Below are 13,140 nucleotides of genomic sequence, written 5' to 3'. Positions count from 1 at the left end.
CCACTGGAGTGTCTTCTGCTCAACTTCTCCACGATAGGCAACCGCGAGTTGCTCTCGACATAGTCTCTTTGCCTCCTAACACAGCAGTGTCTTCTCCTGATCAAATCCGCACTAAGGTCTTTCCTCATCAACAAGCAATGAAAAAGTATGTCGACACCCGTCGAGGTGCAAAGCAGTCCAAAGTTCGCACTGGCGATCTAGTCAAGGTTCGTGTGCCAGGCAAGCGCCCCAAGTATCGAGGTCCTTACAAAGTCTTGGGCCAGGTTAGCCACACTTCTTTTCGCTCAAGTGATGGTAACATCTGGAATGCTTCGCGCCTTGTTATTTTTCATACGGATTCGCCTTTAACACCTAAAAGTCTTCCTCATCACGTTCCGTCCACGCCTTTCAACTACGCATCAGACTGTTACATGTGGCCTCCATGTACAGGCATTTCTTTTTCAAGGGAGGAGGAGTTACCAGTCGGTGTCGCTGGTCCAAGTACACCAAGTCTTACGGTTCACTTCGAACCTTCAAATACGGCTGAGACCGTTGAACCGGACTCCGGTCCGCAAAATTCTTCCGAAGCTCATGCTGCGAGCTCTGATGAGACCGCGAATTTCAATGCTCGTTCAGAGCCTTCACATTCTTCTTCTGCTCTTGCACCTGATTCTACACCAAAAAGGGCCCGCCCTAAGCGGAAGCGGCAGAGGCCGCGTCGGTTCGAAGACTACGTGACGTAGAACTACAAATATATATTGTACTGAGTTGTATACAATTTTTTAGTGCATTTTCAGGACTTCCAATGTACATATTTTCAGTGCATTTTCAGGACTCGTAGTGTGTGAGTTCGGTGTGCCGTGCTCTGAATTTTCATGTGTTATATGTAAAGTACATACCTTGTAAAATATGTTGGTATCGAGCATGTTTAAATATAAACAGTGTATAGGTGAACTTTTTTCGAGGAGGGAATGGTTGTTGTATTCTGGGTTTTCAGTTTCGAAATGACATGTGAGGATGCCAGGGGGCGCCGCTCTGGCATCTAGGATTTCAAGGCGACTGTAAAATAAAATCAGTGTGTGTTGGGTAACCGTGGAGTGCGGCTGTTGTTCTTATCTTCGGCGTTTCGCGCCAACCCGCGTGTTCGGGCTGGTCGGAGTCCCCGCCAGCCGCGTACGTCTGCGTCGACCGTCTTCTTCTTCTGCTTCATCGGGACCAGCCAGCCCCCAACACAGCACATTGCTTTTCGATAAATACATTTATTTACCTGAAAATTATGTCTTCTCACTTGGTTTTTAGATTCAGCGCGCGAGAATTCGTGCATACTGTGGAAAGACAGGAAGAATGCAGCGCGAGAAGACTAGTTTAAGAGGTGATGCTGTACCCACCTTATTTCCAAGCCTGCCCAAATATATATCATCATCATCAGCCTGCCTACCTCCACTACAGGACAAAGGCCTCTCCCATGTTCCGCCAGTTAACCCGGTCCTGTGCTTGCTGCTGCCAATTTATACCCGCAAACTTCTTAATTTCATCTGCCCACCTAACCTTCTGTCTCCCCCTAACCCGCTTTCCTTCTCGGGGAATCCAGTTAGTTACTCTCAATGACCAGCGGTTATCCTGTCTACGTGCTACATGCCCGGCCCATGTTCATTTACTCTTCTTTTCAACTATGATATCCTTAACCCCCGTTCGTCCCCTAATCCACTCTGCACTCTTCTTGTCTCTTAAGGTTACACCTACCATTTTTCTTTCCATTGCTCGCTGCGTCGTCCTCAATTTAAGCTGAACCCTCTTTGTGAGTCTCCAGGTTTCTGCTCCGTAGCTAAGTACCGGCAAGATACAGCTGTTATATACCATCCTCTTAAGGGATAATGACAATCTACCTGTCATAATTTGAGAGTGCTTGCCGAATGTGCTCCACCCCATTCTTATTCTTCTAGTTACTTCAATCTCGTGGTTAGGTTCTGCGGTTATTACCTGCCCTAAGTAGACATAGTCCTTTACAACTTCAAGTGCAATATTACCTATCTCGAAGCACTGTTCCTTTCCGAGGTTGTTGTACATTACTTTTGTTTTCTGCAGATTAATTTTAAGACCCACCTTTCTGCTCTCCTTGTCTAATTTCGTAATCATGAGTTGCAATTCGTCCCCCGAGTTACTCAGCAATGCAATGTCATCGGCGAAGCGCAGGTTACTAAGGTATTCTCCATTGACTCTTATCCCTAACTGTTCCCATTCTAGGCTTCTGAAAACCTCCTGTAAGCACGCGGTAAATAGCATTGGGGAGATTGTGTCCCCCTGCCTTACACCCTTCTTGATTGGTATTCTGTTGCTTTCTTTATGAAGCACTATGGTAGCAGTTGATACCCTGTAGATTTCTTCCAGAATGTTTATATATACTTCATCTACGCCCTGATTCCGCAGTGTCTGCATGACGGCTGATATTTCTATTGAATCAAACGCCTTCTCGTAATCTATGAAGGCTATGTATAGTGGTTGGTTATACTCTGAGCATTTCTCTATTACTTGATTGATAGTATGAATGTGGTCAATTGTTGAGTAGCCTGTTCGAAATCCTGCTTGTTCCTTTGGTTGATTGAATTCTAATGTTTTCTTTACTCTGTTAGCAATTACCTTTGTAAATAGCTTGTACATTACAGAGAGCAAGCTGATCGGCCTGTAATTCTTCAAGTCCTTGTCATCTCCTTTCTTATGTATTAAGATGATGTTAGCGTTCTTCCAAGACTCTGGTACCCTTCCCGTCAGGAGACACCTCGTAAACAGGGTGGCTAGTTTTTCTAACACAATATGTCCTCCATATTTCAGCAGATCTGATGTTACCTGATCCTCACCAGCAGCTTTGCCTCTTTGCATGCTCTCTAGAGCTTTTCTGACTTCTTCTATTATTACTGGTGGGGTGTTATCTGGGTTACTGCTAGTTCTTATAGTATTAAGGTCGTGCTTGTCTCGGCTACTGTACAGATTTCTGTAAAACTCCTCCGCTATTTTAACTATCCTGTCCACATTGGTAGTTATTTTGCCTTCTTTGTCCCTTAGTGCATATATCCGACTTTTGCCTATCCCAAGTTTCCTCTTCACTGCTTTGAAGCTTCCTCCGTTTTTCAGAGCGTGTTCAATTCTCTCCATGTTATACCTTCTTACATCGCATACTTTACGTCTATTAATCAACTTCTAAAGCTCTGCCAGTTCTATTTCGTCTGTTGTACTTGGCACTTTCATGATTTGACGCTTCTTAATTAGGTTCTTCGTTTCCTGGGAAAGCGTGCCAGTGTTCTGTCTAACTACCCTGCCTTCAACTTCCACTGCACACTCCGTAATGATACTCGTCAGATTATCATTCATTGTATCTACGCTAAGGTTGGTTTCCTCACTAAGAGCCGAGTACCTATTCTGCAGTGACACTCTGAATTCCTGTACTTTCCCTCTCAGTGCTAGCTCATTGATTGGCTTCTTGCGTATCAGTTTCTGTCGTTCCTTCTTCAAGTCTAGGTGAATCCGAGACCCTACCATTCTATGGTCACTACATCGTACCTTGCCAACTACTTCCACATCCTGCACGATTCCTGGGTGTGGAGTCATTATAAAGTCTATTTCGTTGTTATTTTCGCCATTAGGGCTCCTCCATGTCCACTTGCGGTTTTCTCGTTTTCGGTAGAAGGTATTCAAAATCCGCAAATTATTGCGTTCTGCGAATTCTACTAGTAGCTCTCCTCTGGCGTTTCTAGTGCCGATGCCATAATCTCCTACTGCCTGGTCTCCAGCCTGCTTCTTCCCTACCTTTGCATTAAAGTCGCCCATCACTATAGTATACTGTGTTTTTACCTTACTCATTGCCGAAGTATATATCGAAGTGTTTGCCTAAAGAACGAAAAAGACGAAATGCTGCCTTATTGGACTACGTACCAGCAAAGAAGTGACCCGATAACCCTAGCACGTTGGAGGATTGCCCAAATGACTCGACGAGCTGCCAAGGTGGGCGACTAGAGATTGGGATCTAAAGGGACTTCTGTATCCATCAGAGTCTCTCTAAAACCTGGTAGGAACTATGGAAACCAAGTTGACACATGTGTTTAGCACAGCACGCCTGCATTCGAATTTAGTAGCCAGATTTCCACAATCTCTAGGCAGTTTTTATAAATTGGCTGCGTTGAAAATTGCAAATAGTTGAACAAAGCATCGGTCAGATGATTTGGCGTGACGAGAGTTATTTTTTAAGGGTCTGAACCAGGCAAAAAGTGAGAAAAAAGTCAAGCGATTGAAGCCCTGTGTCACGTAAGAAAAATGTCCGTTAGTGACTTACTGTAATAAATTTTGTTGTAGCTATAAAACTAAGTGTTGTCTCAGTTTCTACACATCTTTCAGAATACTGCCTCAAGTGTAATACAATTCCAGCATTGAGAAAATATCAATGTGTAACTGCACTCGGTAAGTCGCACTGTCGAGGCAGATTTAGCAGCAAACGTCACAATCTATCGCTCGTTAGCAGAAGGTAATGTTGGCAAACTAACGTTGTTAAAGATACGCCGCTCTACTAGAGCAAGCTTTTTTTACTCTGTTAAGACGTAGTTCAACGTTATAGTAAATAAAACCGTTTTGGTTTCACTAGGCATATAATGAGTGGTGCTGTCGGAATGACGCCCCGTCAAAAACTTCGCTCTAATGAAATGTTCGTTCAGCTAAAGATGCGTGTATTCATATTAGGTGAAATTAATGTTTGATATTTACTTTGACAAAACTCTTGTACTGGCGAAAAACTCGAAACGACCATCGCGGGTTCATTTCAACGGAGAAAGCTGGCAGCGCTTCCGACTACAGCGCCACTGCTGCAAGCTCGCGAGTGGGAGAAACTTTGGAGCGGCCGGTTTTCACACCTTTCAATTTTAGCCCCAATAGAAAAGGGCCGCGTCTGCTGCCACCGGGTTAACCGGGTTATAGTGAGCTAACTGGGTGGCACGACCGTTTTGAGGGCCAAAACATAGAGTTTCTCAAAATTGACTAGAGGGCACTCTGGTGCTGCGATCGTTGGGTGCACAACATGCCCCTGGCTTCTGAAAAGACGCAATCAGCTTTAATATTGTCACGGGGTCGTGACGTGGCCGAAGACAGGAGACTTCTTGTTGGGATTTAACTGTTTATTTGGGCGAACCTGTGCCCGGTAAACAGAAAGTCCAATTACAGCAGCAGTCTCGCAGAGATAGCAGTCTCAGACTGATAGCGGCGAACGGAGCGTCGGCCTTCGATCAACAACTGACAAGCGGCGAAGCGCGTCGGCATTTATACTCCCGCCGTCGAATGTTCTAGCGCTATCGCTGGCGGCGGCGTACGTTCCAGAACAATCTGCACCATTCGCACAGTGGGCGTGATCTCATCGAAATGATCTACTACAGTGCGGAATCCTCTCGAAAACTGCAGGCGCGGTTTGCGCTGAGAATCGTGTGGTGTTTTGGGACGACAACAAAAACTTGGGAAATGGAACGTGGCATTGCCCCCCTCTGAAAAAGGCATCGTCTCGATGCTTTAACTAAAGATGAAGGTACAATAATAATGCAAGAAAGTACAATGAATAAATTACGATACAACAATAATACAAAAAAACACTGTTTCAGTTTGTTAACGCGCATGAAACGGCTTGAGGCGTGCGACATGGACGACTTCAGGTCGCGATCGGCGTCGTTGAGAGTTCGTGATGCCGTCGGGGACAACCTCGTAATCAAGTGGGCCGAGACGTCGAACCACCCTGTACGGTCCGAAGTACCGTCGCAGAAGCTTTTCACTTAGTCCACGTCGGCGTATCGGCGTCCACACCCAAACACGTTCACCGGGCTGGTATTCCACGAAGCGTCGTCGAAGGTTGTAACGGTGGCTGTCTATCGTCTGTTGATTCTTAATACGGAGCCGCGCAAGTTGTCGGGCTTCTTCGGCGCGATGAAGGTACTCGCTCACATCGAGGTTTTCTTCGTCGGTGACGTTGGGTAACATGGCATCGAGCGTCGTTGCCGGGCTCCTTCCGTAGACCAATTTGTATGGAGATATCTGCGTCGTCTCCTGCACCGCCGTGTTGTATGCGAAGGTCACATACGGAAGAATGGCATCCCACGTCTTGTGTTCGACATCGACGTACATTGACAGCATGTCGGCGATCGTCTTGCTAAGCCGCTCGGTGAGGCCGTGTGTCTGTGGGTGGTACGCTGTCGTCCGGCGGTGGTTTGTTTGGCTGTATGCCAAGATCGCTTGAGTTAAGTCGGCAGTGAATGCCGTTCCTCTATCGGTGATAAGGACCTCCGGGGCGCCATGACGTAGGACGATATTTTCGACGAAGAACTTAGCTACCTCGGATGCACTGCCTTTTGGCAGGCTTTTGTCTCGGCGTAGCGGGTGAGGTAGTCGGTAGCTACCACGATCCACTTGTTTCCGAAAGCCGACGTCGGGAACGGCCCCAGTAGGTCCATACCAATCTGCTGGAAAGGTCGGCAAGGTGGATCGATTGGCTGCAGAAGTCCCGCTGGCCTTGTCGGCGGTGTGTTGCGTCGCTGACAGTCCCGGCATGTACTCACATAACGAGTGACGTCGGTGGTAAGACGCGGCCAGTAGTACCTTTCTTGTATCCTCGCGAGCGTGCGAGAAACACTGAGGTGCCCTGCCGTCGGATCGTCGTGCAGGGCCTGCAGGAGTTCTGGTCGCAGAGCTGAAGGCACCACAAGGAGATACTTAGCCCGAAGCGGTGAAAAGTTTTTCTTTTGTAGAAGACCGTTTCGTAGAAAAAACGACGCAAGTGCGCGCTTGAATACCTTCGGGACTTCGGCGGTCCTGCCTTCGAGGTATTCAATTAGGGCCTTAAGTTCCGGGTCGGCCCGCTGTCGTTCAGCGAAGTCGTCGGTAGTTATCGTTCCCAAGAAGTAGTCGTCATCCGGGTCGTCGGGTAGCGGTTGGTCGGCAGGCGCACGAGAGAGACAGTCGGCGTCGGAGTGTTTTTTGCCGGACTTGTAAATGACAGTAATGTCATATTCTTGAAGTCTCAGGCTCCATCGTGCGAGGCGACCTGAAGGGTCCTTCAAAGTGGCTAGCCAACACAAGGCGTGGTGGTCGCTCACAACTTTGAAGGGCCTGCCGTAGAGGTATGGACGAAAGTTCAACGTAGCCCAGATGATGGCGAGGCACTCCTTTTCTGTTGTGGAATAATTTGCTTCTGCTTTGGATAGCGATCGGCTGGCGTAACTAATAATCCTTTCAAGTCCGTCAGCCTTCTGCACAAGAACGGCGCCAAGACCTACGCTGCTTGCGTCAGTATGTATTTCTGTCTCGGCGAATTCGTCGAAATGGGCAAGTAACGGAGGCGTCTGGAGGCGATGTTTAAGCTCCTGGAAAGCGTGTTCCTGTGGCGTTTCCCACTTGAACTCGACGTCGGCCTTGGTAAGGTTAGTGAGAGGATCGGCGATGCGGGCGAAGTTTTTCACGAACCGCCTATAATAGGCGCGCAGGCCCAGAAATCGGCGCACGGCTTTCTTGTCAGTGGGCGGCGGGAATTCGGCGATGGCGGCTGTTTTCCGTGGATCAGGACGAACTCCAGACTTGCTGATAACGTGCCCCAGAAACAAGAGCTGCTCATACGCAAATCTGCACTTTTCTGGCTTCAGTGTGACTCCGGTAGTCTTGATGGCTTGAAGTACAGCTTCAAGGCGCCGAAGATGCTCGTCGAAACTCGAGGAAAACACGACGACGTCGTCCAAGTAAACAAGGCAAGCCTGCTACTTCAATCCTGCCAGTACTGTATCCATAACGCGTTGAAAAGTTGCAGGCGCTGAGCAAAGGCCGAAGGGCATCACCTTAAATTCGAAGAGGCCGTCCGGTGTTATAAACGCCGTCTTCTCTCGGTCTCTTTCGTCGACTTCGATTTGCCAATAGCCAGTCTTGAGGTCCATTGACGAAAAGTACTTGGCGTTATGGAGCCGATCAAGTGCGTCGTCTATTCGTGGGAGAGGATACACGTCCTTTCTTGTGATTTTGTTCAGGCGGCGATAATCGACGCAGAAACGTAGGGTCCCATCCTTTTTCTTCACTAACACCACGGGGGATGCCCATGGGCTCTTGGACGGCTGGATAATGTCATCCCGCAGCATTTCATCAACTTGTCTCTTGATGACCTCACGTTCTCGCGTCGAAACCCTGTACGGACTCTGACGGAGTGGTCTGGCATTTTCTTCGGTTATGATGCGATGTTTCGTGATTGGGGTCTGCCGAATTTTCGATGACGACGAAAAGCAATCTTCGTATTGCAGGAGCAGGGCCTTGATCTGTTCTTGCTTATCGTTCGGAAGTCTGGGATTGACGTCGAAAGCTATGGGAGGGGCTTGGTTCCTCTGAGCAGGTTCCGCAGAATCGGCGAGGGCGAAAGCACTGGTGGCTTCGACAATTTCTTCGATGTATGCGACCGTTGTTCCTTTGTTCACATGTTTGTACTCATTGCTGAAATTTGTGAGCATAACCGTTGCTTCGCCTCCCCGCAACTCTGCAATTCCTCTTGCGACGCAAATATTTCGGGTGACCAACAGATGCTGACTGCCTTCAACGACGCCTTCGAAGTCGGGTGATTCAGGAGCCCCGACTGAAATAATGACGCTTGAGCGAGGCGGATTGGTGACTTGTTCTTCCAGCACATTCAAGGCATGGTGTCCAGACGGCGTGCGCGGCGGTAGTGCTTCTTCTGTGGATAACGTTATCGACTTTGTTTTTAGGTTGATGACAGCACCATGGAGGCATAAGAAGTCCATGCCAAGGATGACATCTCTCGAGCAACGCTGTAGGACTACGAAGTCCGTAGGATAAATACGGCCGTTAATGGTGACTCTCGCTGTGCAGACTCCTGCAGGCGTTACGAGATGACCTCCGGCTGTGCGGATTTCAGGGCCTTTCCAAGCTGTCCTAACTTTCTTTAACTTCGCGGCGAACGACCCACTGATGACAGAATAGTCGGCTCCCGTATCGACGAGAGCGGTCACACTGTGGCCGTCGATAAGAACGTCGAGGTCGCTAGTTCGCCGTCTCGCATTACAGTTAGGGCGTGGCGTCGGGTCACGGCTGCGTCGGCTTGTTCCACTGCTTCCATGTTGCGTCGTCAGGCCACCTTCGGTAAGTGAGCTTTCGCCGTCAGGGCTTTGCCTGGTTGGCGTTGTGTTCGGAAAGCTCCGTCGCGGCGTCGTCGTCGTCGGAGGATCTTCGGTAGTTCGTCGCACAGCAACCGCACCTCCATCGGTTGCTGCCCTTAGTTTCCCGGATACGGGCTGGGGGACCGGCCCCGCGTTGGGCCAGAGTACTGTCGGTGGTGCGGTGACGTGCGGCGGCTGGGCGACGGCGAACGCGAAGGGCTTCGTGGTGTCCACCGAGTTCCTGTCAGGTAGTCGGCGATGTCACGTGGTCGTTCTCCTGGCTGTGGGCGCGGTGCATTGACGGCGAAGCCACGCAATCCCATCTGTCGGTACTGGCAACGGCGGTATGTGTGTCCGGCCTCGCCGCAGTGGTAGCAGAGCGGGCGATGGTCAGGGGTGCGCCAGACGTCAGTCTTCCTCGGTGCACTGCGCTGGGCCGCTGGCGAACGGTATGACGTCGGTGGGGGTGGTGGCGGCGGTCGCGTCTGTCGACGGAAGTGCGATGGGGCGGCGTTTTGGCGTGGACGGGGAGGAGCGTTGTGGCGCAGTGCAGCGGCGTAGCTCATAGCTTCCGGTTCGGGCAGCGGTGCGTGGGCAATTTGAAGCGATTGCCGAACTTCTTCTCGCACAATGTCGGCGATCGAATCCACTTGAGGCTGCGCCGAAGGCAACAGCTTGCGCAGCTCTTCCCGCACGATCGCTCGGATCGTTTCACGCAGGTCTCCCGAGTTACTGGCTTGAGCAGCAGCGCAGTCTGCAGTCAGGCGACGATTATACTGTCTGGTGCGCATGTCCAGGGTCTTTTCAATAGTGGTCGCTTCGGCTACAAATTCTTGGACGGTTTTCGGTGGGTTTCTCATCAGCCCCGCGAAGAGCTCCTGTTTGACCCCTCGCATGAGGAAACGAACTTTTTTCTCCTCAGGCATGTCAGAGTCAGCGTGACGAAATAGTCGGGTCATTTCTTCTGTGAAAATGGCGACATTTTCATTTGGTAGCTGAACCCGGGTCTCTAATAAAGCAGCGGCCCTCTCTTTTCGAGCGACGCTCGCGAACGTTTGCAGGAATGCGCCGCAGAAAACATCCCACGTTCGGAGCGTGGACTCCCGATTTTCGAGCCAGGTCCTTGCGGTGTCTTCTAAATAGAAGAACACACGACGCAGCTTTTCGTCATGGTCCCAGTGGTGGAGGGCGGCCACACGGTCGTATGTCTCTAGCCAGGATTCCGGGTCTTCGAACGATGACCCATGGAAAATTGGTGGTTCCCTAGGTTGATGCATGGCCATCGTGGGCTGGGACGCTGCGGTTGTCATTGTCGCTGCAGTCGCGGTCATGGCCTTAGTCTTCCTTGCCTTGTCGTGTAGAAGCCCGTACTCCGGTAGTAGCCCTTGCTGTCGGCGGCTTGTTCGCTGCTCCTGGTTGGCGTCGGAGTCTTCTCTGCGACGTGGGCTGGGTTCACGGCTTGACGGGGGCGTCCGGTACATGAACGAAGCAGCACCTCCACCAAATGTCTCGGGGTCGTGACGTGGCCGAAGACAGGAGACTTCTTGTTTGGATTTAACTGTTTATTTGGGCGAACCTGTGCCCGGTAAACAGAAAGTCCAATTACAGCAGCAGTCTCGCAGAGATAGCAGTCTCAGACTGATACAAAGAGAAGTTTATTAACTTCAAACTCAAAAAAACTCTTTACATCATTTATTCATACAGTGCTCGTTTAGACACCCCTCTTGTGCACTATGGGGCATACAAACTCCATTATCCATAGAGGAAATTAGCGGCACATACACAGATCTATACATATATGTATATATACACACACATACACACACATATACATATATATATACATATATATATATATATATATATATATATATATACATACATACACATACACATACATATACATGTACACATACATACATACAAGTTTGTGCTAAACTACGCATACATTCGTAAAAAACCACAAATATATATTTACAATCACATATACATATATTTACAACAGATCGTGAACATGGGTAGGCATATTTACAATACTTCGACTGGCGCTATACATACACCTGTAACACAATGTTTTTGGAAGAAGGGGTTAGTAGGGGATTAAGGGGGTACGGAGTTTCGCACCTCTGACGAAAAAAAACTTTGTGTGCCAGCGGCGAAGGAACTGGTCCTCCCCGCCAGCTTCCAGTTGCTTGGCCAAGTACTGCACTATTTTCTGCCTGATCATGGCTAGTGCTGGGTAGGCCGCTCTCACTGGGGTGTTCTTTACCTCAGCAAGGCACCGGCGTTTCCAAATCACAAAGAGTGTGATGGAAATCACCAGCCTTGCGAAGCAGCCCCTATTCCTTTCGAGGGCCGGGAGAGGGCAAATGCTGAAGCACCTCGCAACCAGGCGCCATACCGACTTGGCCGCCCCGCATTCTAACAACGCGTGGGAGATCGTTTCTTCGGCGCGGCAATTAGGACACTGGCTATTCGGACACTGGCTATTCGAATCCTGCCGCCGGCCACCCACCGGTATAATGGGAAAGGCGTCCCCTCGACCCGACGCCCGGTTGTTGACGGGGTGCGTGAATGCCTGGGAGATCATCCGCCAGCTGCCCCGACTGCTGGGGCCATTACATTCGTACCCTAACCCGCGAGGGTGGTTGATCTGTCGTCCATGTTTGCCTGTGCCTGCCCCGATGAAAGTCCATGCTTCTGGAGGCATACGTGGTGCTCTTAGTCCCGCCGATTGAAATTCGCCTGCACCGAAACGGTGCAGGCGATGTCTCGTGGGCAAAACTTGCCACTTGCGCTTCCACTCGAAGTCATGTACTTCGCGCGGTCGGTACTTATTGATTTTTTGTTTGCACAGTCCTAGGCTTTTGATGTGCTCCTTTTCTTCTTCGGACAACTGGTTTTCTGTTATCGCTTCGACAATTCGGGCGGGTGGGTCCTTGTCAATGTCGCAGTTCGGGGCTTCTTTTTCTATGATCTTTGTCGTAGTTGCCGCCATCCTGTAAAAGTGTGAGGGCGCTTCCGCGCGCGGGCCAGTGTGTTTGTGGTTTTCCAGATAGTACGTTATGGTGCTTGTCCAGTAGTTGATTAGATTCTTCCCAACGTAACTGGCTGCGTAATAAAGCATGCGGGTAATTTTAAGGGCCAGTATCTGGCTGGTCATTTGTACGTGTGGCAGACCGAGGCCACCTTTGTCCTCGGGTAGTTGAAGGAGGTGTCGCTTGACTGGTGCTGGTTTCCCTTCCCATAGCAAATCGGTGATCACGGCGTTCAGTTGGCTCGCGGTTTTCCTAGGGATCACCGCTACCCTACTGGCGTAGAAAGCAAACGCGCAAACGGTGGTCCTTGCTGCCAGCGCTTTTTCACGTAACGTGAGGTTTAGGAGGCGAATGCGGGCAGCTGCCTGCTTTGCCCTCTCAAGGGCTCTCTGCCACGTGGCTGGTGCCACCCCTTCACTGGAGGAGTAGATTCCCAGTACTTTAACGATGGACACCACTTCGATGTTTCCTAGGGCTTCTCTAGGGAAAGTTCCAAATAGCATCGCCTTGCTCTTGTTCGCATTTATCGCCGCTCCGGAGGCCTGTGCGTATCTTGTGAACGTCGCACTGAAGGCTTGGAGGCTGCTTTCATCCCGAACAAACAGGGAAATGTCGTCCGCGTATGCCAGCACTTTCACCTGCTCCTGGCCCGTCAGTGGGAAGCCCCGAATGCCTTCATGCGCTATAACACTTGTGATCAGCGGCTCGCACGACATGACAAAAAAGGTCGGGCCCAATGGGCATCCTTGCCTTATGCCTCTGTTATACTTGAATGCCGGCGTTGCGACTCCGTTTATCAGAACGGTGCAGGTTAGGTCCTCGTACAAAGTTTTTGCCAGTTTTATAAAACTTGCCGGTAAGCCAAACTCCTGCATCACGTCGAAGAGGTAATGGTGTCGTACCCTGTCAAAAGCTTTAGCTTGGTCTAGGGAAATGAAAACACCATTGAAACCTCT

The sequence above is a fragment of the Rhipicephalus microplus genome, chromosome 5 (assembly GCF_043290135.1).
Source record: "Rhipicephalus microplus isolate Deutch F79 chromosome 5, USDA_Rmic, whole genome shotgun sequence".
Classification (NCBI taxonomy): Eukaryota; Metazoa; Arthropoda; class Arachnida; order Ixodida; family Ixodidae; genus Rhipicephalus; species Rhipicephalus microplus.
The sequence above is the reverse complement of the archived record's forward strand: the minus strand, read 5'-3'. Positions refer to the sequence as shown.